Source organism: Lithobates pipiens, unplaced genomic scaffold (genome assembly GCF_037356315.1).
Source record: "Lithobates pipiens isolate NorthernLeopardFrog02 unplaced genomic scaffold, aLitPip1_a1.2 Scaffold_22, whole genome shotgun sequence".
Classification (NCBI taxonomy): domain Eukaryota; kingdom Metazoa; phylum Chordata; class Amphibia; order Anura; family Ranidae; genus Lithobates; species Lithobates pipiens.
The window spans coordinates 242,732,842-242,756,783 of NW_027507784.1; positions in this window are offsets into that span (position 1 = coordinate 242,732,842).

The following is a 23,942-nucleotide window of genomic DNA, read 5'->3' on the forward strand; positions in this document are numbered from 1 at the left end:
TGGGTAGAGATTTAACACAACTCGAAACTATCCTGACACAAGATCAAAAACCAAATCATGTTATATCAGTACTGTATAAGATGTTTATTATTAAAAATCACCCGGAGCCCCCAGAATACATAAGTAAATGGGTTAATGAGATCAACGCTCAAATTGAGGTTGGGGAATGGGAGAAGGCATTTAATTTTTCTCATTGTTTATCACCGTCGATTAAAGCACAAGAGACGAATTACAAATTGCTCTCAAGATGGTACTGGAGCCCAGTGACACTTCACCGTATATACCGAGAAAAATCGGATATATGTTGGCGGTGCCATAGAGACAAGGGCACATTGCTCCACATCTGGTGGGAATGCCCCCTAATTTTTAGATTTTGGGAAAAGCTTATGCAATTATATACAACAGTCACTGGGGAGGCAATCCCGAATACACCACAAATCACCCTCCTCTCTATGTTACCAAGAACATATAAAAATGTTAAAAAGAATCTACTAGGATACTGGTTGACGGCGGCAAGAACTGTGATACCGCGGCACTGGCGATCAACCCAGTCGCCTACGATAAATGAATGGGCTCTAGAAATGGATAATATAGAGAGAATGGAGATACTCTTAGCACAAGAATTAGATACATATGAAAGGTGCCTCTTGGTTTGGACTCCGTGGAGACAACATAGGAAATTGGTAAAAGATTAAGGAACTAGGAGAAGGGAGGGGGGAAGGAGGGATCTGTAGAGGAGAGAGAAGCGGGGGAGGGGGGAGAGGTTAGATATACAGTATCCCCCTTTCCTCATCTCTGTGTGTGTGTTTTTTTTTTTTTTCTTCTGGGGAGGGATGGGGAGGGAGGGTAGTGGAAATAAAATAATAAATGTGATTATTATGCATGTAAGTAAATACATATGTTTGAATATTGTTTAACTGTGTGTAATGCTTTATAATAATTGAAAATAAAAATAGAATTGGAAAAAAAGTGCCGTGTGTGGGTCCGTTCATTCGAAAGTATGACGTACTGTCCGTCGGATTGTCTGACGGACTAAGTTGGCCAGACAGTTCGCCCCGTGTGTACGCGGCTTAAGAATTACAGGCTTACAATATAAAACGCCAAATTTTCATGCAAAATAATTGTACCACTTTTAGCACCTAAAATCCGAAATAATCGTACCGCCAGGGAGGTTAAATTCCACTAAAAGAAAGCTCTATTTGTGTGGAAAAAAGGACGCAAGTTTCATATGGGTACAGTGTTGCATGACTGAGCAATTGTCATTCAAACTGTGAGAGCGCTGAAAGCTGAAAATTGGTCTGGTCAGGAAGGGGGTGTAACTGCACTGTATTGAGGTGGTTAAAGGAACTCAGCAGGTACAGTTGTGTTCAAAATAATAGCACTTATAATGTAATAACACAGCAGTGTGTTAAAAAAAAAGTGCGTAAAGCTCAAAATTCGTATAGCTTTATTTCCACACACGCAGATGCATTGGCAACACTGCGCAATATATTCCAAATCAAAACATGAAGAAAAATGTTTCAAATTTGTTATTGCTTTACAGAAAGTGAAGAAAAGGAATATTTGGCTTTTCCAAAAAAGAGGAGTCTGCATTTTTCTTTACAAACTCAAACCTTTACTGCAGGGGTGGCCAACCCGCGGCTCTTTGATCGGGTTTCCTGCGGCTCTTGCGTTCGGGCTGGTTCGGGCTGTTTCATTGCGGTGACAGGCAGCCCGAGTCTCTGCACTCCTCCGCTCCTCCCACACATCAACAGCCAATCAGCATGTAGTGTCCCCAGCCCGCCACATTTGAATACATAGGCGCTGGAGTGAGGCTGAAGGGGGGCAGAGGAAGGAGAAACACGCTGTATCTGAAGCCGATGAGATACAAAAAGGTATGGCCACAAGTGTGCAGGTTACTGATCTGTCCTCCCTTCTCCCTCTGTCTTGCTCTGTACTTTTTTTTTTTTTTTTAATAACAGTTTCACCTGAACACTGATAAGATCTGCTCAGCACATTCTCTGTCTGTTGATAGTGTGACACACTGCTGGCTGTTAACCATTTCAGCTTCTTTTCACTTATTTATCCAGAGCTCTGTGTGTGCTGCATGCTTTCTGTGATGTTTTTTGGAAGAATTTACTGCTAGTTCAGGCTAGAAGACCCATTAACTGTTTATTGTTATCCTGACCAGTTCACTGTTTGTAAGACAATTTGTATTTTGGAAATTAGATGAGCTGCTGTCTTCTGTCACATGGATGTACTTTCAAAGGAAGATTACTGACCTGTGGTCTTTGTAGTGTTAAAACAGTGTGTGACATTTACAATAAATCCAGCTGAGCAAAAGTATGTGTGTATGAGGAAGGGATGGGGTGATGTTCATGTGTGCCCATGCGTATGATGTGGCTCTTTGCGGTAACTCGGTAAAAAATGTGGCTCTTGGTCTTCGTCTGGTTGGCCACCCCTGCTTTACTGTATAAACTGAAATGCTTCAAGATTTATCTTTCCTCTGAACCTCTGAAACCAGGGTGGATAAAAATCAATGATTTGTTTTTTTGATTTGAGTCTGATGTTTTTTTTTTTTTATTTTTTTTTTTTTTAATCAAATTTATTTTAACCACTTAAATCCCCTTCCTAACCAGACCACGTTTCATCTTTCGGTGCTCACATTTTAAATGACAATTACTCAGTCAACACTGTACCCATATGAAATTGTTGTTCTTTTTTTTCCCATAAATAGAGCTTTCTTTTGGTGGTATTTAACCACTTTAAGACCGGACCATTTTGCTGGTAAATGACCAGAGGTCTTTTTACACTTTGGCACTGCGCTGCTTTAACTGGTAATTGCGCGGTCATGCAATGTTGTACCGAAACAAAATTTGCGTCCTTTTCTTCCCACAAATAGAGCTTTCTTTTGATGGTATTTGATTGCCTCTGCGATTTTTATTTTTTGCGATATAAACGTAAAAAGACCGCAAATTTTGAAAAAAAATGATATTTTCTACTTTTTGTTATTAGAAAAATCCAATAAACTCAATTTTAGTCATACATTTAGGCCAAAATGTATTCAGCCACATGTCTTTGGTAAAAAAAAAGTCAATAATTGTATATTTATTGGTTTGCGCAAAAGTTGTCACATCTACAAACTAAGGTACGTTTTCTGGAATTTACGCAGCTTTTATTTTATGACTGCCTATCTCATTTCTTGAGGTGCTAAAATGGCAGGGCAGTACAAAACCCCCCCAAATGACCCCATTTTGGAAAGTAGACCCCCTAAGGAAATTGATAAGAGGCATGTTGAGCCCATTGAATATTTTATTTTTTTGCCTCAAGCGATTGAATAATGACAAAAAAAAAATTTTTTTTTTTTTTTTACACAAAGTTGTCACTAAATGATATATTGCTCACACATGCTATGGGCATATGTGAAATGACACCCCAAAAAAAATTCTGCTGCTTCTCCTGAGTACGGGGATACCACATATGTGGGACTTTTTGGGAGCCTAGCCGCGTACGGGGCCCCGAAAACCAAGCACCGCCTTCAGGCTTTCTAAGGTCGTAAATTTTTGAGTTCACTTCTCACTACCTATTACAGTTTTGAAGGCCATAAAATGCCAAGATGGCACAAAACCCCCACAAATGACCCCATTTTAGAAAGTAGACACCCCAAGCTATTTGCTGAGAGGCATGTTGAGTTCATGGAATATTTTATATTTTGCCACAAGTTGCGGGAAAATTACAAACTTTTTTTTTTTTTTTTTTTTTTTCACAAAGTTGTCACTAAATGATATATTGCTCATGCATGCCATGGGCATATGTGAAATAACACCCCAAAATAAATTCTGCTGCTTCTCCTGAGTACGGGGATACCACATATGTGGGACTTTTTGGGAGTCTAGCTGCGTACGGGGCCCCGAAAACCAAGCACCGCCTTCAGGCTTTCTAAGGGCGTAAATATTTGACTTCACTCCTCACTACCTATTACAGTTTTGAAGGCCATAAAATGCCAAGATGGCACAAAACCCCCACAAATGACCCCATTTTAGAAAGTAGACACCCCAAGCTATTTGCTGAGAGGCATGTTGAGTTCATGGAATATTTTATATTTTGCCACAAGTTGCGGGAAAATTACAAACTTTTTTTTTTTTTTTTTTTTTTCACAAAGTTGTCACTAAATGATATATTGCTCACGCATACCATGGGCATATGTGAAATGACACCCCAAAATAAATTCTGCTGCTTCTCCTGAGTACGGGGATACCACATATGTGGGACTTTTTGGGAGCCTAGCCGCGTACGGGGCCCCGAAAACCAAGCACCGCCTTCAGGCTTTCTAAGGGCGTTACAGTTTTGAAGGCCATAAAATGCCAAGATGGCACAAACCCCCCCCCAAATGACCCCATTTTGGAAAGTAGACACCCCTAAATTTAGGGGTACACTAGTGAGACTAGGTAATAAATGGCGGGTGCCCTGAAACTATAAAAAAATAACTAACCAACCAGCGTCACCTGTAACAGTTATATGGTGATCACTGGTGAAAGGGTTAACTAGGGGGCAATCAGGGGGCTTTATGCGGTAGTATATGGGGGTCCCTGGCGTTATAAAAAGCTGCGGCGAACCTAAATACCTAACTGCCGTCACCTGTGACACTAATACAGCGATCGGAAAAACGATCGCTTATTAGGCTGGGTTCACACTGGAGCGATGCGGGAACGCCACGAATGCGCGGCGGGTTCCCGCATCGCATGCCTCCCGGCGGCAGTTCACACTGCCCTATGCGAACTGCTGGGAGTGTCAGTGAAATGTTAATGACACCCCCAGATCAGTTCGCATATCGCAGTGCGATCTGCAAACTTGGATCGCATGGTGTGAACACCCATGCGATCCGATTCTGCTGCGGACCAAAAAAAGGGTCCCGTGCGAGTTTGCGGCGGGTGCGGCGGGTGCGACACGAATTCAGCCATACTATCTGTATAGCTGAACTCGAATCGCACAGAGATCGGATGTGATTTGCACTGCAGTGCGGTGCAAATCACATCCGTTCTCATAAACCGCTGCAATGTGAACCCAGCCTTAGTGACACTGGCGACGGGGGGTGATCACGGGGTTAAACCTTTATTGGGGGGGTTAGGGGGGTACCTTAGAACTAAAGGGGGCTAACCCTAACTGCCCTAACAGTTATTAGTCACAAATGACACCCGCCGGGTGATCAGGGGGTTAAACCTTTATTAGGTAATAAATGGCGGGTGCCCTGAAACTATAAAAAAATAACTAACCAACCAGCGTCACCTGTAACAGTTATATGGTGATCACTGGTGAAAGGGTTAACTAGGGGGCAATCAGGGGGCTTTATGCGGTAGTATATGGGGGTCCCTGGTGCTATAAAAAGCTGCGGCGAACCTAAATACCTACCTGCCTAACTAGCGTCACCTGTGACACTAATACGGCGATCAGAAAAATGATCGCTTATTAGGCTGGGTTCACACTGGAGCGATGCGGGAACGCCACGAATGCGCGGCGGGTTCCCGCATCGCATGCCTCCCGGCGGCAGTTCACACTGCCCTATGCGAACTGCTGGGAGTGTCAGTGAAATGTTACTGACACCCCCAGATCAGTTTGCATATCGCAGTGCGATCTGCAAACTCGGATCGCATGGCGTGAACACCCATGCGATCCGATTCTGCTGCGGGCCAAAAAAAGGGTCCCGTGCGAATTTGCGGCGGGTGCGGCGGGTGTGGCGGGTGCGGCGAATGGCTGAACTCGAATCGCACAGAGATCGGATGTGATTTGCACTGCAGTGCGGTGCGAATCACATTCGTTCTCATAAACCGCTGCAATGTGAACCCAGCCTTAGTGACACTGGCGACGGGGGGTGATCACGGGGTTAAACCTTTATTGGGGGGGTTAGGGGGGTACATTAGAACTAAAGGGGGCTAACCCTAACTGCCCTAACAGTTATTACAGTCACAAATGACACCAATGCAAAAAAAAAAAAAAAAAAAAAAAAAAAAAAAAAAATGACATTGGTGTCACTGTGACTGGGGGGCAGGGGTAATTGGGGGGGTGATCGGGGGGTAAAGGGGGGGTGTGAGTGTGCCTGGCATGTTCTACTGTTTGTGTAGAGTGTTGGTGCAACTCACCGATCCGTTCTCCTCCGTGTCGGAACGAAAAATACCGACACGGAGGAGAGAATACATCACTTCCTCTCCTCACAGGAGAGGAAGTGATGTCACGAAGGATTTTCATTCGTCGGGAGCGATCGCGAGGGGGTGGCCATGAATGAATGGCCGTCCCCTCGTCCGGGATCGCTCCCGCACGAAAACCGACCGCCGCAGGCACCGGGCGGGGGCCCGATCGGGCCCCCGACCCGCGGGAAGGCAGGGACGTACATGTACGCCCTTATGCCTGCCCGTGCCATGCTGTCGACGTACATCGTCGTGCGGCGGTCGGCAACTGGTTAATCACCTCTGAGTTTTTTATTTGTTGCGCTATAAAAGACTGAAAATTCTGTAAAAAAAAAAAAAAAGCATTTTCTTTGTTTCTGTTATGAAATTTTGCAAATTAGTAATTTCTCTTCATAAATTTTGGCCAAAATTTATACTGCTACATATCTTTGGTAAAAATAACTCCAATCTGTGTAGATTTGGTCTTTGTGAAAGTTAGAGTCCAGAAGCTATGGTGCCAAGCTCTGAAAATGTATCACACCTGACGTACTGACAGCCTATCTTATTTCATGTGACCCTAACAAACCAGGAAAGTACAAATACCCCCCAAATTACCCCTTTTTGAAAAGTAGACATTCCAAGGTATTTAGTAAGAGGCATGTTGAGTTTTCTGAAGTTGTAATTTTTTTCTCACAATTCTTTGCAAAATCATGATTTATTTTTTTCCACAAAATTGTCATATTATCAGGTTATTTCTCACACACAGCATATGCATATCACAAACTACACCCCAAAACACATTCGGCTATTACTCCCGAGTATGGCGATACCACGTGCATGCAGGAAGCACATTGAGGCGTTCTGGAGCATAAATTACACATCTAATTTCCTGATTACCTCTTACACTTTTGAAGGCCCTGGAACACCAGAACAATGGAAACGCCCCAGAAAATGGCCCCATTGTGGAAAGAAAACACCCCGCCGTATAATCTCTGAGGCATAATAAGTCTTCTGAACATGTCATTTTTTTCTACATATTTTTGGAAAATGTGGAAAGAAAATGAAAACGCTTTTTTTTAACACAAAGTTGTCCATTCATACAATATTTCTAACACATAGCATGTACATACCAAAAATGACACTCCAAAATAGATTCTCCTACTCCTCCTGAGTACAGAGATACCACATGTGTGAGACTTTTCCACAGCCTGGCCACATACAGAGGCTGAGTATGGCTGGGGGTGGATGGGATGGCTGAGCATGGATGGATGAGTATTGCCGAGTAAGGATGGCTGAGCATGGATGGGTGGATAAGTATGATGTCGGGATGGATGAGTATGGATGGCGGGATGGCTGAGCATGGATGGCTGGGATGAGTGCTGCAATTGTAACAGAGCAGCGCTGTGGGCACTATACATCCAGCCCACAGCGCTGCTGCATCTGATCTCTCCCCTCTCCACTCACACTGGACGGAGAGGGGAGAGAGGAACCGGATATCACGCTGGTTTGTTTACAATTGATCGCTCTGTCATTTGATGGAGCGATCACGTGGTAAACGGCCGCTGTCAGCGGCCATAATCCGGCGGTCACGGATTCTCCCTTGTGCGCGATTCTGGGAGGACATAAATTTACGCTCTCCCAGAGTTATCAAACCACCCTGTAGCCATCATTCGGCTATGGGCCAATTGTTAAGTGGTTAATAAAATGCTTTTTGAGTAAAAATCTATCTAAGGGGGCGTGGCTTGGACATGGCCGAGTGAAGAGGGTTCTTTACAGAGCTCCCGGTCCTTGCCTTCCTCACCCGGCATCTCCGTGACTGAAAACCGGTATGCTACCTGCCAACAAGCATAGAACAAGAGCAACAACCCGGGGGACCCCTGTCGCCAAAAAATCGGGGAGATTCACCGCTTTTTTCAGCAATTAGAGTCCTTCCTCAGATCTGATCGCGGCTCCTCGAGGCCCTGCACGTGTCGCCCGTCAAACGACGAGTTCACAGAGCAGCGGTTCGGCCCCGTTTTACTCTCTAACCTTACGTGATTACTCCCGGAGTGCTCCGGGGAGTACACAAGGAGTGACGATGGCTGTCAGCCCTCCACCCGACCTTAATTTCGTGGACCAAGACATTAGAGCTCTCTTCCAGGCCCTCCCCACCAGGTCTCGGAGCGGGTGTCAACGGGGGAAGCCTCGGTTTCCTCGTTGGAGAGCAGGGTATTAGTGCTGGAACGAGCAGGAAAACAACATTGAGACACCGCCATTGCTCTCCAGCTCCATCTCGAGGACATGGAGGACCGGAGCCTCCGAAACAATCTGCGGCTCCGCGGGATCCCGGAAAGCTCAGATTCTGAAGATCTTGGAGCCTTGGTGCAGAGAATCTTCCGTACAGTGACGGCAAATCCAGAGCTGGAATACGAGTTGGACAGAGTTCACAGATCACTGGGACCAAAGCCGACGGACCCAAGCAGACCCCGAGATGTAGTGTGCAGAATTTATTACTACACCCAGAAGGAAAACATCCTGCGACGGGCATGGGAGCACGGCGATGTGGACGGTTCAAGAGTGAAACTTCTCCCAGGCCTATCCAGAGCAACCCATGAGACGCAGGGCTTTACTTCGTCCCTTTTTGGATTTAGTGAAGCAGAGAGGGTTTACCTATCGTTGGGGTTACCCCCATCTGTAACCTTCCGCAAGGATGCTAACGCCTACACGCTGCAAACCCCCGCGGACCTGCCGGCCCTTTTCCAGCTCTTGGACACCGACCCGATCCCAGTCCCTGATTGGCTGCAGATTCTCCCTCGTCTGACCGGCAGATCGGGTGCTTTCCTGATCCGTGGCCCGCTACCATACCATCAGCAGAGAGCTGGGTGAAGGCAACGCTCAGCCTCCAGAGAGGTCCCACGTGAGTAGCTTCAATGCCTTCTGTTTCTGCCTACAACCACACGCCCTTTTTTTTTTGTCGCCCCCTCACCCTGCCCTGGTTCACAGGATATGTCAGCGGTGTGCCATCCGCTTCTGCCCCAGCCGGGCTCTGCCCGATTGATCCCCTCTGCTACCTGGGGGCTTCCTCCTTATTAATGTAGGGAAAGAACATTGAAGAAATCTCCCAACAAACAGTGTACTCCCCCGGTTTGACTGGTCTTGGTGTTTTTGGACGCTCCCCTCCCTGCCATGAAAGCCAGATGTGAGGTCTCTTGACCCGGGAGGCACAGGGTGGGGGGGGGGGTGGTTACCTACCCAAGTACCAGCTGGCACGTTGAACAAACCGGATGCAGACTGCCACAGAGGCTAGTGTCTAGCCTGCTCCTGAGACAAGTGATTCACCCCCCCCCCCTCTTTTTTTTTTTTTTTTTTGGCTGTTGTGTGCTATCTATCTAACAAGATCTGACATTTGTTGCTGCGGTGGAGCGGGACTTTTGGTTTTTTATATAGGGTGGTGCGCGGAGAGGGGATCCGTAAGACTGATTGTGTTTCGATATGTGTTCACCCCCTATGTTTAACTCTTGGCCAGATATTGCTACAGAGTAAGAGAAATTGTTGTGACAGATATCCCTGGCTCTTTGTTTTCTCCCTCAGATGCGCACAATTCCCTACGATTAAATCTGGGGTTTTATTATATTTGTGTTTGTTGCTAGTTCTTTTTGGTTTACCGGCATATGACACGACAGCTGTATATGCCGGGGGTGGGGGACAAGAGTCGGGAGTTCACTCTCTGGCTCTGTTTGTCCACCAACCCACATAGGTACGCGCTCAACATCCAGTAGTTTACTGGTGAGTGCATAAGCTGTTTTCTGCTGGTTTAGTACTCCCCTTAGCCGCACACTCTAGTGTCGGCTGTCTGACCTTTCCCCCCTCTTTTTTGGGCCTACCGCCCTTTACCCTATATCTCTCCCCTCCCCTTCCCACCTTCCCCCCTCTGTTCTACTTCTGGATACTGTCCACCCTCTAAATTCTCCTCGAGTTTTTAGACCCCCCCCCACCCCCTTGTGGCGCGATGGCAGACTCGATCACAGTGACCTCCCTCAAAGACGCATGCTAATGAGAGATCTTAAGAACTCCCACGCCGACGTGGCCTTCATACAAGAAACCCACTTTAAGGATGATAAGCTCCCCCGTCTCCAAACCAGACTTTACCCCCAAGCTTACCATTCCACTAATTCTACTTCCAAGACAAGAGGAGTGTCCATTCTGATCTCTAGCAGATTGCCTTGGCACTTCCAAGACGTACTGGCTGACCCTGGGGGTCGATACATCTTCCTTAAGGGTCAGATTGGGGATGCACAGTTCACTCTGGCGACGCTATATGCCCCCAATGTCCATCAAGACAAATTTCTTAAGACGACCCTGGATTCTCTGATGAGATTCAAGGAAGGTCAATTAATACTGGGGGGAGACTTTAACGTCCCGTTGACCCCCTCAACTGACTCCTCCACAGGTAGCTCCTCGATACCTGTGGCGAACAGAAAACGAATAGCACAATCTTTACTTAAGGCCCAATTAATTGATATTTGGTATTTACAACACACTGGAGAAAGGGATTACACCTTTTATTCCCCCCCCCCCCCCCCCACACACACAAGTTGTATTCCAGGATAGATCTTTTTATGATACCACATGACCGACTACACTTAGTGAACTCTTCCTCCATTGGACGAATTTCGTGGTCGGACCACGCACCCATATCTCTCATCTATACTCTTTCCGCTAGTCCCTCACCTAGGTCCGCATTTTGGCGATTGAGGTGACTAAAGAGCTTGACAATTATTTCAGAGAAAACGACACGCAGGGTTGCGACCCTGGGATGTTATGGGAAGCTCACAAGTGTGTCATCTGGGGGAATCTTAACCACTTCCCGACCAGCGCACGACGATGTACGTCGACAGAATGGCACGGGCAGGCATATTGGCGTACAGGTACGTCCAATATTTGATGCCGCCCTGCCATTGGGAGCGCGCCGCCGGCGGCGCGCTCCCGCGCTGGTCGGGACCCCCGTGAGTCCGGTCGCGGGACCCGCGGACTCGATCGCCACGGGCATCCCCGCGATCGTCTCACGGAGCGGCCGAATGGAGGAAATGCTGTGTAAACAACATTTTTCCATTCTGCCTAGCAACTAGTGACGCTGATCTCTGCTCCATGTGATTGGAGCAGAGATCAGTGTACACTAAATGAAAGCCCAACCCCCCCACAGTTAGTAACACACCCCTAGGAACACTTAACCCCTACACTGCCACCCACTGGTTAACCCTTTCACTGCCAGTGTCATTTACACAGGAATCACTGCATTTATATAGCAGTGATTACTGTATAAATGACAATGGTCCCAAAAATGTGTCAAAAATGTCCGATGGGTCCCCGACAATGTCGCAGTCATAATAAAAATCGCAGATCGCCGCCATTACTAGTAAAAAAAAAAATAATAAAAAATTATTAATAAAAATGCTATAAAACTATCCCTATTTTGTAAACGCTATAACTTTTGCGCAAACCAATCAATAATCGCTTATTGCGATTTTTTTTACCAAAAATATGTAGAAGAATACGTATCGGCCTAAATTGAGGGAAAAAATGTTTTTTTTATATATTTTTGGGGGATATTTATTATAACAAAAAGTAAAAAATAATGCGTTTTTTTCAAAATTGTCGCTCTATTTTTGTTTATAGCGCAAAAAATAAAAACCGCAGGGGTGATCAAATACCACCAAAAGAAAGCTCTATTTGTGGGAAAAAAAGGACGTCAATTTTGTTTGGGAGCCACGTCGCACGACCGCGCAATTGTCATTTAAAGCGACGCAGTGCCGAATCGCAAAAAGTGGTCTGGTCTTTGACCAGCAAATTGGTCCGGTCTGAAAGTGGTTAAACATGGAGCACAGATTAAAAAAGCTCGGAATGAACAACTTACGTCCCTACTTTCGAACCTGGCTACTCTTGAGGCTAAACACAAACATGTCCCCTCACGCTCCCTAAACATAGAGGTACAGACCTTACGCACACAGATTACAGATCTGCTACATTACAAAGCAAAAGCGGCACTACAATTCTCCCGTAAATTAACATATGAGTCGGGTGATAAATGCGGAAAAAACTTGGCCAACTCAGTCAAAGACATAATATCTAGGTCCTATATACCCCAGATTGTGGACCAGGATGGACATAGAGCCTCAACCCCAACTCAGATAGCAGAGGGTTTCGGGGAATTTTACTCCAACCTCTACAACCTCCCTAACACAGATGCCAGACAAGAAGACATAGATAACTACATCACAAACTCCCACCTCCCGTCATTGCCCCTAGAGGCTAAAGAACTTCTTGATGAGCCGATTACCCTGGGAGAGGTGCAGGGGGCAGGGGATTCTTTGAAGCTGGGCAAAGCTCCGGGCCCAGATGGCTTCACGGCTCAATATTATAAGGTCTTTCTTCCCACTCTTGGACCACGCCTGGTGACATTTTTTAATGCATTGGGCTCGGAGGGCAGGTTTCCCAGAGACACCCTTAGGGCTCACATTTGTTTGATTCATAAAGAGGGGAAAGACTCGGGCCTTTGCGGGAGCTACAGACCCATTTCCCTCCTAAATTTGGATCTGAAGCTTTTCTCTAAGATTTTGGCAAAAAGACTTGCGCGGCACCTTCAATCCCTAATACATCTTGATCAAGTCGGATCATACCCACCAGAGAAGCAAGAGACAACACCATTAAAATGCTCAACCTCTTACATGTAGCGAAGTCCACCCAAACTCCCTGTGTCTTTGTGAGCACAGACGCAGAAAAGGCCTTTGATCGGGTGAACTGGAACTTTATGTTCTCAGTCCTCCGCCACATTGGCCTAGGTGACAGAATGATGAGATGGGTGGGTAGTATTTATTCGCACCCATCGGCTCAAGTGAAAGCAAATGGGGTGCTCTCATCCCCCTTTACTATTGGGAATGGAACCAGGCAGGGCTGCCCCTTATCCCCCCTCCTTTTTGCCCTTTCTCTAGAGCCATTTCTTTCTACGATCAGACAGAATCCCGATATAACCAGCCTCCAGGTGGGTAACATTCACTGCAAAATATCGGCTTATGCTGACAACATGCTGTTTACTCTATCAAAACCCAGAATCTCACTTCCGAACCTCCTTTGTGAGTTTAAGACCTACGGCACTCTCTCACACTTAAAGATCAATTTCTCCAAATCTGAGGCCATGGGGGTGGCTTTGCCCCCTCAAACATTGTTGGATATGCAATCTAATTATCGCTCCAAATGGACAGCTTCAGCCCTAAAATACCTCGGCACGTACATCCCATCGGACATTTCACGCACGTTTAAGCTGGACTTCCCCCTTTGCTGATCAAAACACGCAGCTTACTGGAGAAATGGCATACCAATCTCCACTCTTGGTTCGGGAAGTGTAATCTCATTAAGATGAGTATACTCCCTAAGTTCACTTATCTCATTCAGGCTCTCCCGGTGCATATCCCGTCCTCATTTCTTAAGCGAGCACAAGCCCTGATTACCGTATATACTCGAGTATAGGCCGACCCGAATATAAGCCGAGGCCCCCAATTTACCCCCAAAAAAACTGGCAAACTTATTGACTCGTGTATAAGCCGAGGGTGAGACATGCCTGTCCATCCCTGTGTGTGTGTCCGTCCATCCCTGTGTGTCCGTCCATCCCTGTGTGTCCGTCCATCCCTGTGTGTCCGTCCATCCATCCCTGTGTGTGTGTGTCTCCATCCATCCATCCATCCATCCCTGTGTGTGTGTGTCTCCATCCATCCATCCATCCATCCCTGTGTGTGTGTGTGTCTCCATCCATCCATCCATCCATCCCTGTGTGTGTCTCCATCCATCCATCCATCCCTGTGTGTGTCTCCATCCGTGTGTGTGTGTGTGTGTGTGTGTGTGTGTGTGTGTGTGTGTGTGTGTGTGTGTGTCCAGCCTACCTTTGTCCCGAGCCTCCGTCCCGTGCCTTGCCTCCTTGCCTCCGTCCCGTGCCGTGACTTGCCTCCTTGCATCCGTCCCGTGTCGTGCCGTGCCTTGCCGCCGCCGTCCCGTCCCGTCCCGTGCCGTGCCTTCCCTTGCCTCCGTCCCGTGCCCTCTTCGTCGGCGGCCATTGTAAAGTTCAAAAGCTGCGCCGCCGCCTTCGCCTGTGATAGGCGGAACACTGAATTTCCCAGCAGCCTGTGTTCCGCCTATCACAGACGTCGTATCATCCTCGTCCGTAGTACGAGGATGATACGATGTCCGTGATAGGCGGAACACAGGCTGCTGGGAAATTCAGTGTTCCGCCTATCACAGGCGAAGGCGGAGCCGGAGGCGCGGCTTTTGAATAGAATGGCCGCTGTCTGTCTGCTCGACACGCTGATCGAGCGGGCAGACAGCGATGACTCGAGTATAAGCCGAGGGGGGCACTTTCAGCCTCAAAAAAGAGGCTGAAAATCTCGGCTTATACTCGAGTATATACGGTACCCGATTTATTTGGACCCATAAAAACCCCAGACTTAGACGTTCACAACTGACTCTTTCTAAACAACACGGAGGGCTATCGCTACCTGACTTTCAACACTTTTTCCTAGCTTCCCACCTGGGTCGCATCCTTGATTGGAACCGCAATATACCTTCCAAGCTTTGGGTATGGATTGAACAGTCTCAGACACGCATACCGCTGCATAGCGCCTTATGGTGCTTTAAAGACCTACCCCCGACACTGAAATCTCACCCGACCATTGGTAATACCTTGAAAAACAGCCACCGGGCAGCTATTCAAGCAGCTCTCATGTCCCCCTCCTCCCCTTTACTCCCCATACTCGGCCACCCAAAATTTGAACCAGGATTACTTCTCTCTGAATATGCCTTTCTCAGAAACTCCAATCTCAGCCACGCAGTGAGGTTCATCACCGAGGGGAAGTGGCCATCTATCTCAGCCTTGTCCGACTTGACGGGCATCTTCAGAGTACCTTTCTGGAGGGAGCGGTACAATTACACAATTTTCTCCATTCCATCCCCGATCCCCAAGCCTTCACCTGACAACAGACGGCGTTAGAGGATCTCTGTATGGGCACAGGCCCACTGCCTCATACCCTCTCCCAAACGTACTCCCTACTGAACACACCATCGGACCAGACACAACTACTCTGCCTGTCCAAGTGGGAAAAAGATCTAAATTGCACATTTTCCCCTGCACAAAGACAGCGTATTATTACCCTGGCACTTAAATCCTCACTGGGTACTAAAATCCAAGAATCTAATTTTAAGCTCCTCTCCCGCTGGTACCTGACACCTTCCAGACTACATAGGTGCTTCCCCTCCTCCTCTGACTGGTGCTGGCGCTGTGGGGACGAGGAGGGCACTTTGTTACATATATTCTGGTCCTGTCTGAAGGTGAAGGACTTCTGAAGGGATGTTCGCTGTATCACGCAGAGATTTACGGAACTCCTTATACGGGAAGAGCCCGCGTTTTTTCCTCCTGCACCTCTCTCAGATCCCCATTAAAATGTATAAAAAATCGATCCTAAGACACCTATTGAATGCAGTTAAGTCTTGTATACCTCTTCTGTGGAAACAATGCTCTCCCCCATCTATAGCACTTTGAATTCGGAAAGTTGAGGAGATAAAGAAGATGGAGGATTTAATCCTCACATCACAAAATAAACAAGAAGTGTTTAAAAAAACTTGGGACAATTGGAATCTCTTTATCTTCTCAAATGAGGGTCGACGTCTCATGCAGACATAGAGTTTCTTGCCAACCCACTTCAGTCCCTGTTCTCTGGCTGCCATTGCGTCTCTTGCCCCCCCATTCCTCCTCCCCCTCGCACACCTCTTCTCTTCCTTCTTTAACTGTCCTTTCCCTCTCAACCCCCCTGCAAAAAGGAAAGAGATGGGAGTAAGGGCCCTTGCCCCCCCCCCCCCCCCCCCCCGGCGGAAGTGAATTGATTCAGCTCGGGAGGTACCTAGGTGCTCTGGGCTCCTAGATGGGGATATAAGCATGGGATTACTTTGATTTGTTTACTGCGTTTTCTTTTTTTTCTCCCCATTGTGGTAAATGTATTGGTCTCATTATTGGAATGTGATGTAACCCTAATGTGTACTGTGGGGACCCTTTCTCCTTTCTGTTGGAACTGAATAAAAATTATATTTGAAAAAAAATAATCTGTCTAAAGATAGTTTTCCATTTAGGATACATTAATAATTTGGTTTATTCAGCATGAAATGGAGCTTAGTTACTGTATGTAGCATGAGGCTGTATATTCTGCAATATTTACTTTTTTGGTAAACTCATTCAATCAATCCAAGATCTGCAAGCTGAACATTGATGCATTCCAACAATTTTACAGTGACCATGAGATTAAACAAAGCTCAGGAATATTCCTTTATCCCATCGTTTTGCAAATCTTTGTACACTACAAACTGTATGATTGAATTGGTTCTGATATCGCTACTAGCCTGACAGTTTATTATGCTAAATAGGAAATCTTCATTTTTGTTTGCAAATATTAAAGATTCTAACTACCAGGAAGAATGAGTCCTTACATTTAAAGAGCACCCGATCCATTATGGCAGCACCTATTAGTGGTCATCCACTACCGCACTGTCACTGCCGCATCACCAGCCGTCTCATTAAAGTGAATGGGACCGTTGGTGGGTCAACAGTGGGTCAGAGGAAGAACTGCTGCAGGACAGAGATGACAGTTGCTCTTTAACCACTGAAGGACCGGCTCTTTCTAAAATTTGGTGTTTACAAGTTAAAAACATTTTTTTCACTAGAAAATGAATTAGAACCCCCAAACATTATATATATTTTTTTCTAACACCCTAGAAAATAAAATGGAGACCCTAGAATACTTTCTGTCACACCATATTTGCGCAGCGGTCTTACAAGCGCACTTTTTTTGGGAAAAACTACCCTTTTATGAATTAAAAAATAAGACAACAGTAAAGTTAACCCAATTTTGTTTTTATATTATGAAAGATAAGGTTACGCCAAGTAAATTGATACCCAACATGTGACACTTCAAAATTGCACCCACTCGTTGAATGGCGACAAACTTTTACCCCTAAAAATCTCCATAGGCGACCTTTAAAAAATTATACAGGTTGCATGTTTTGAGTTACAGAGTAGGTCTGGGGCTAGAATTATTGATCTCGCTCTAACAATCATGGCAATACCTCACATGTGTGGTTTTCCTATGCTACTCATGTATGCGTTTGCTTCTGCACACAAGCTCGGCGGGACGGGGTGCATGTAAAAAAAAAATGTATTATTTATTTTACCTTTTATTTTTTATTTTTACACTGTTCTTTTTTTTTTTTTTTTTTATTGTCATTTTTATTCTTATTGCAAGGAATGTAAACATCTCCAACATAAAAAATAGCATGACAGGTCATCCTAAATATGAGATCTGGGGTCAAAAAGACCTCAGATCTCATATTTACACTAAAACGCAATAAAAAAAAAGTTACATGGTAGGTGAGGTTGAAAAAAAGACACAAGTCCATCAAGTCCAACCTATGTGTGTGTGGTTATATGTCAGTATTACCTTGTATATCCCTGTATGTTGTGGTCGTTCAGGTGCTTATCTAATAGTTTCTTGAAACTATCAATGCCCCCTGCTGAGACCACCGCCTGTGGAAGGGAATTCCACACCCTTGCCGCTCTTACAATATCTATAACCCTCTATGTAGTTTAAGGTTAAACCTCTTTTCTTCTAATTTTAATCAGTGGCCACGAGTCTTGTTAAACTCCCTTTCGTGAAAAAGTTTCATCCCTATTGTGGGGTCACAGTATGTATTTGTAAATTGAAATCATATCCCCTCTTAAGCGTCTCTTCTCCAGAGAGAATAAGTTCAGTGCTCGCCACCTTTCCTCATAACTAATATCCCCCAGACCCTTTATTAGCTTTGTTGCCCTTCTTTGTACTCACTCCATTTCTAATACATCCTTCCTGAGGACTGGTGCCCAGAACTGGACATCATACCCCAGGTGCAGCCGGACCATAGTCTTGTAGAGCGGGAGAAATATTGTTTTATCTCTGGAATTGATCCCCTTTTTAATGCATGCCAATATTCTGTTTTCTTTGTTAGCAGCAGCTTGGCATTGCATGTCATTGCTGAGCCCATCATCTACTAGGATCCCCAGGTCCTTTTCCATCCTAGATTCCCCCAGAGGTTCTCCCCCCAGTGTAAAGATTGCGTTGATATTTTTGCCACCCAAATGCATTATTTGAAATTTTTCTACATTGAACATCATTTGCCATGTAGTTGCCCAACCCATTAATTTGTTCAGATCTTTTTGCAAGGTTTCCACATCCTGCGGAGAAGTTATTGTCCTGCTTAGCTTAGTATCGTTCGCAAATACAGAGATTGAACTGTTTACCCCATCCTCCAGGTCGTTTATGAACAAATTAAACAGGATTGGTCCCAGAACAGAACCCTGGGGGACCCCACTATCCACCCCTGACCATTCCGAGTACTCCCGATTTATCACCACCCTCTGAACTCGCCCTTGTAGCCAGTTTTCAATCCATGTACTCACCCTATGGTTCATGCCAATGGACCTTATTTTGTACAGTAAACGTTTATGGGGAACTGTGTCAAATGCTTTTGCAAAATCCAGATACACCATGTCTACAGGCCTTCCTTAATCTAGCTGGGAACCCACCTCCTCATAGTAGGTTAATAGATTGGTTTGGCAAGAACGATTCTTCATGAAACTATACTGATTACTGCTAATGATGCCTTTCTTATGACTAAAATCTTGTATTTAGTCCCTTATCATCCCCTCCAAGTTTACATACTATTGATAGGCTAACTGGTTTGTAATTCCCAGGGATGTATTTTGGGCCCTTTTTAAATATTGGTGCTACATTGGCTTTTCTCCAATCAGCTGGTACAATTCCAGTCAGTAGTCAGTCATTTTTTTCAAATGTTTTCATTTAAAAAAAATTTTCCCTTTTAAGAGCTATGGGCGGATGGGCACTGCGTCCAGTCATCATCCGATCCTGCCCAGTTTGGTGCTACACCATCCACATACGGTATATTCCTATGAAACATCAGAGTGGGTTTTCCTGGTTTGATAGTCAAGTCCTGTATGATCTAAAGTATCCTGCAAGCTAAAGGCCGCGGCTGGGTCATAGCCGAATGCTGTATACGCTTTGCCATCTGGTAAGCGGATTCATATTCTGGTGGCCAGGTCCAGGTGTTAATTGAACATTAACCACTGCCAATGGATGATGAACTATTGTGGACTTATTATCCACGTTTTTTATTTTATTAATTAATTATTGTTTATTGGCACAGCTCCATATATGTCTTTTTAATTATTGTGTGTGTATCCCACATTTGAGCTGCAGCCTATAGATTTATTTAGATTCATATGTATTTATTTATTTGATTAATTATTCATTTTCCAGGTCTAGCGCAGTTTTCTTTTTTCCACAAGAATAGTAATGCGCCACGCATAGTGTGCTGCGGTAAACAGTGGGAGGGGCTTCAAATTATAAACTTGGCCTACCTTAAAAGTGGGTGGTGTCAATAGAGCAGTGGACAGGTCAGTCGTGCAGAGGTTGGTGTCAGTAGAGCAGTGGCCGGTCTCGGTCGTTTTTTATTTTTATTATTTTTGTCTTTTTTACAATATTCTTTTTTATTCTTTATTTTACAATTTTTTAGGTGCCCATTGGGGGATTTTAGAGAACTAACAGGGGTCTAAACAAACCCCTGAGGTCTCACTTTTGAGACAGAGAAAGGGAATGAGGACAGCTTTCCCAGTCCCTTTCTCTGTAGCCTCAGCTGTACTGGACAGTGAATGAATGGGAAGTTCTCTGTGCTGAGCGGCTTCCTAAATATTCAAAAACTGTAGCATAGTAAACACAGTTTACTATACTTTAGTTAGGAACTGCACTGCATTCCTGTACAATTCACATGCAATTCAGTGCAATGCGATTTAAGCCCATTCATTTTGTATAGGCTTAAATTGTACGGCATCACACCAAAATTGTGCATGCACCAATTTTGGAACCGCACTGTAACTGGATTGCATGGCCATTCTGAACCATGCAATCTGGTGCAGCACTGCCCTGTGTTTGTTACCAACATTTGGGGTGTTGTTGATATTGCACTGACACCCACTGCAGATTGCAAGGGCTGTGCAATTTGAATCTGGTGCAAGAAACAGACATGGATTTGGGGTTTTCTGCTGTGCATTCTAGTGTGAACCTAGGGTAATGAACACAGTGAGTGATTGGCATCCTCCAGCACACCTCTGTAAAGCCCCCCCCCATAGCAAACATATGTGTACCCCCAATACATCCATGTTTCCTGGAGCACAATTCTGCACCTCCACCACATCTTTTTACCCCTTTACACTTATATACCTCCTAGCACATCTCAGTACATGCCAATCACACTTCTGTATCCTTCCCTCACCACATCCCACCCCATTGCCACTCACCTACGCAGTCACTACTGTGCCATTTCCTACTATAAGTTGCTGCAGCTCATCTGGTAACAGCAAGCCAGGCTGGGATTTACATGTGAGGGTTTCCAAATGATTGCAGATCCCACACAACATCAGCTAGTTGCTGTAAGGCAGCATTACAGTCACTAGGTTTGTGTACTGAAGCCAGTGCTGGCCCAAGAAGAATATGAGTTTATAGCTGCACGCTGGAGGTTCATTACAAGGGAGTTTTTTGTGGGCTGGAAGTAGACTGGCAATATGTCAACATCCCCCTGCAGCAGAAGTAGGACAACAATGCTGTGGAGCAGAAGAAAAGCATTTTCTAGAACCGGTCAGCAGTATTGAATTCTGCACCCGCTGAAAGATGGTGGTAGGGAGAGGAGGGGAAGCTGGCTTTTAGCAGCTGGAGGAGGATTCAATACTGCTGATCGGTTATAGCAAATGCTGCCCTCCCGCCTCTCCTGTCCAGGTGGGACAGGGAGACCACACAACACTCTGGAGCATGGAGACGGCAGCGCCTGGGGCAACTGCCCCCCCCCCCCCTAGTTTCGGCCCCGTCATAGCTTGTAGACACACAGACTAAATAATGTACACTGATTTGGGTTATGTTTACCTAAGAAATGTAGCCAAATACATTGTAACCTAAATTTATGGAAAAAAAATTGTGCAAAATTTTACAGCAAACTGAAAAAAACTTTTTTTTTTCAAAATGTTTGTATTTTTTTAATTTTTAAAGCAAATAACCCAGTGGTGATGAAATACCACCAAAGAAAGTTCTATCGGTCTCCAACAATATAATAAAACATTTCATGTTGCATTGCTGAGTAATTGTCATTCCATATCTGACGATGCTGAAAAGTGGAATTGGCCTGGACTGGAAGGGGGTGAAAAATTTTTTTTTTTATCATTTCTATAATTTTGATCTATGAGGCCTGATTTCAAATAGGTCTAAGGACAACATCAGACTTATGCCACATACACACGATCAAACAATCCGGTGGAAAAGTCAATCAAAACAATCCGCCCGTGTGTAGGCTCCGGTGGACTTTGTTTTACCCAAAAGTCCGACGGACTAAGATTGGAGTTTTGCACATCAATCTGTCCGCCGGACTCGCATTTCGGCGGACAATACGGCCGTGTGTGTGCCAGTCCGCCGTACTTTTGAAATGAACGGACTTTTCACGGAGAAATCGCCGATTGATGTCCCCGTCCATTATGATGTCACAGTCCCAGCATCCTCTGGGACTGTGACAAAAAAGTCAGCCGAAAAAGTGCTGTGTGTGGGCAGGTAGCTCGTTTGGAAAGTCCGGCGGACAGTCCGGCGGTTTGTCCGCCAGACTAAGTCCGCCGGATAGTCTGATATGTGTGTACGCGGCATTAGTTTAACTTTCCCAAAAGACAGAAAATTACTCAATTTGGCCTGCAAACAAAGTGTATTCAGAGCAGTGCTGTATTTTGGCCTAGGGCGGCACTTTGTGGGAGGGCGCCTCCTTCCAAGTCAGTCCATTCACTGCCGAGGTTGCTGGCTGCAGCGTCTCACATAGAGCAGAGCGTGCGCTCAGTTTCCCCCTTCCCCTCCCCTCCACACAGACAGGAGTGCGCAGAGAGAGAGAGAACTGGTCAGCTTCCCGTGTTGTGATTCCAGCAGGTGCACATGGATTGATCGGATTATGGAGGGGGTGAAAGTAACTAAGATAACCAGCCTCCTCTCTGTCTCTCCTTACAAACCTCACCCCTCTGTGTCCTTGGTGCTGGAGGAGAGCTGTGCTTTTCTTCTCTGCTTCAATGGACACATGTACACTGCTGCTTACATATATTGTTAACTCTTTACAGCTCAATATCTGCAGGCTGGTGCTTGCTGGAATCAAAGGCATTTAACACCTGGTGTCTGTAAGACCCCTTTCACACTGAGGCAGTTTTCAGGCACTTTTAGGCTGTAAAGGGCCTCCCCTATAGCCCCAGTGTAAGAGCCTGAGTGCTTCCACACTGGGGGCGATGCGCTTGCAGGACGTTAGAAAAAGTCTTGCAAGGAGCATCTTTGGGGAGATGCAGGAGTGGTGTATACCCCTGCCCATTGAAATGAATGGGCACAGCTGCCAGAGCGCCTGCAAAGCGTTCTGGCAGCAATGCTTTTCCGGTGTATTTAACTCTTTCTCCGGCTGCTAGCGCGGGTTAAGAGAGTCCCGCTATCCGCCGAAAAGTGTCGCTAAAACAGTAAAGCGCTGCTGAAACTAGCGGCCCTTTACTGCTAACGTGGCCTGCTGGCAGTGTGTAAGGGGTCTATATGTGGTTAATCTTTCATAGCTACCTGTATGGCTAATGCTGCCTTCTGACATATGAAGAAAAGTATAATTTCTGATCATAGATCAGTCTGGATTTTATTACCAATCCTGCTGACTACATGAAGCCCAGGTTCACACTGATGCGGGTTAGAAATCATGTGAGTTCAGCTGAACTCGCACAATTTAAAACTGGCAATGCAGTCCGACTTTGAAGGGTTATTTGACAGACATCTGTGCAGGAAATATGTCTATACAAGTCGCACCACAAAGTCGCCAAAAGTAGTGCAGGAACTATTTTTGAGAATTGGTGCGGAGTGGCAAAGTCTGCATCATACCAATTCAGATGGTGCCATTGCCAGCAATAGCTGCCGATTTGGCATGCAATTTGACATGCAAATTCGCATGCCAAATCGGCCTGATGTGAACGGATGTTTAAAAAGGAACTGCAGTCTGATCACATAATTTGTTACGATTAGAATGCAATTATAGACCCTTATTGGGCACTAGCAAGGCTGCGCTGATGGGCACTGGTGAAGCTGCAATTAGGGATGAGCTTCGTGTTCGAGTCGAACATACGTTCGACTCGAACATCGGCTGTTCGCCCGTTTGGCGAATTCCGAACGTTATTCGTGTAGCGCTCACGGCCCACAATGCACTGCGTCATCGCAGTGCATTGCTGGCTCATGATTGGTCAAGCATGCACTGTGACCCCGCATGCTTGGCCAATCACAGCGCCAGCAGCGAGGAGAGCCATGATTGGCCACAGGCAGGATGCCTGTGGCCAATCATAGCTCAGGCTGTGTAATACACGCCCGACACTATATAAGGCCGCCAGCGCGGCGGCCTAGTGTAGTGTGTTGGCGTCTGAAGCAGTTAGTGGGTGTTCTGTGTACCTTCAACACAGTACACACCGATTGTTTTCGGCCGATTTTTGATCTTGCTGTTGTGTAGTGGTTGTTGTCTGTGTGCCCTGACCGCAGTATACACCGCTATATTCACCTCACCTATATAGCTAGTGATCTATCTTTTATAACAGAGCTTGCAGTCAGTAGTGTTAGGAGCTTGTGCGTGCTGTCTGCGTGCTCTGTACCCAGTACA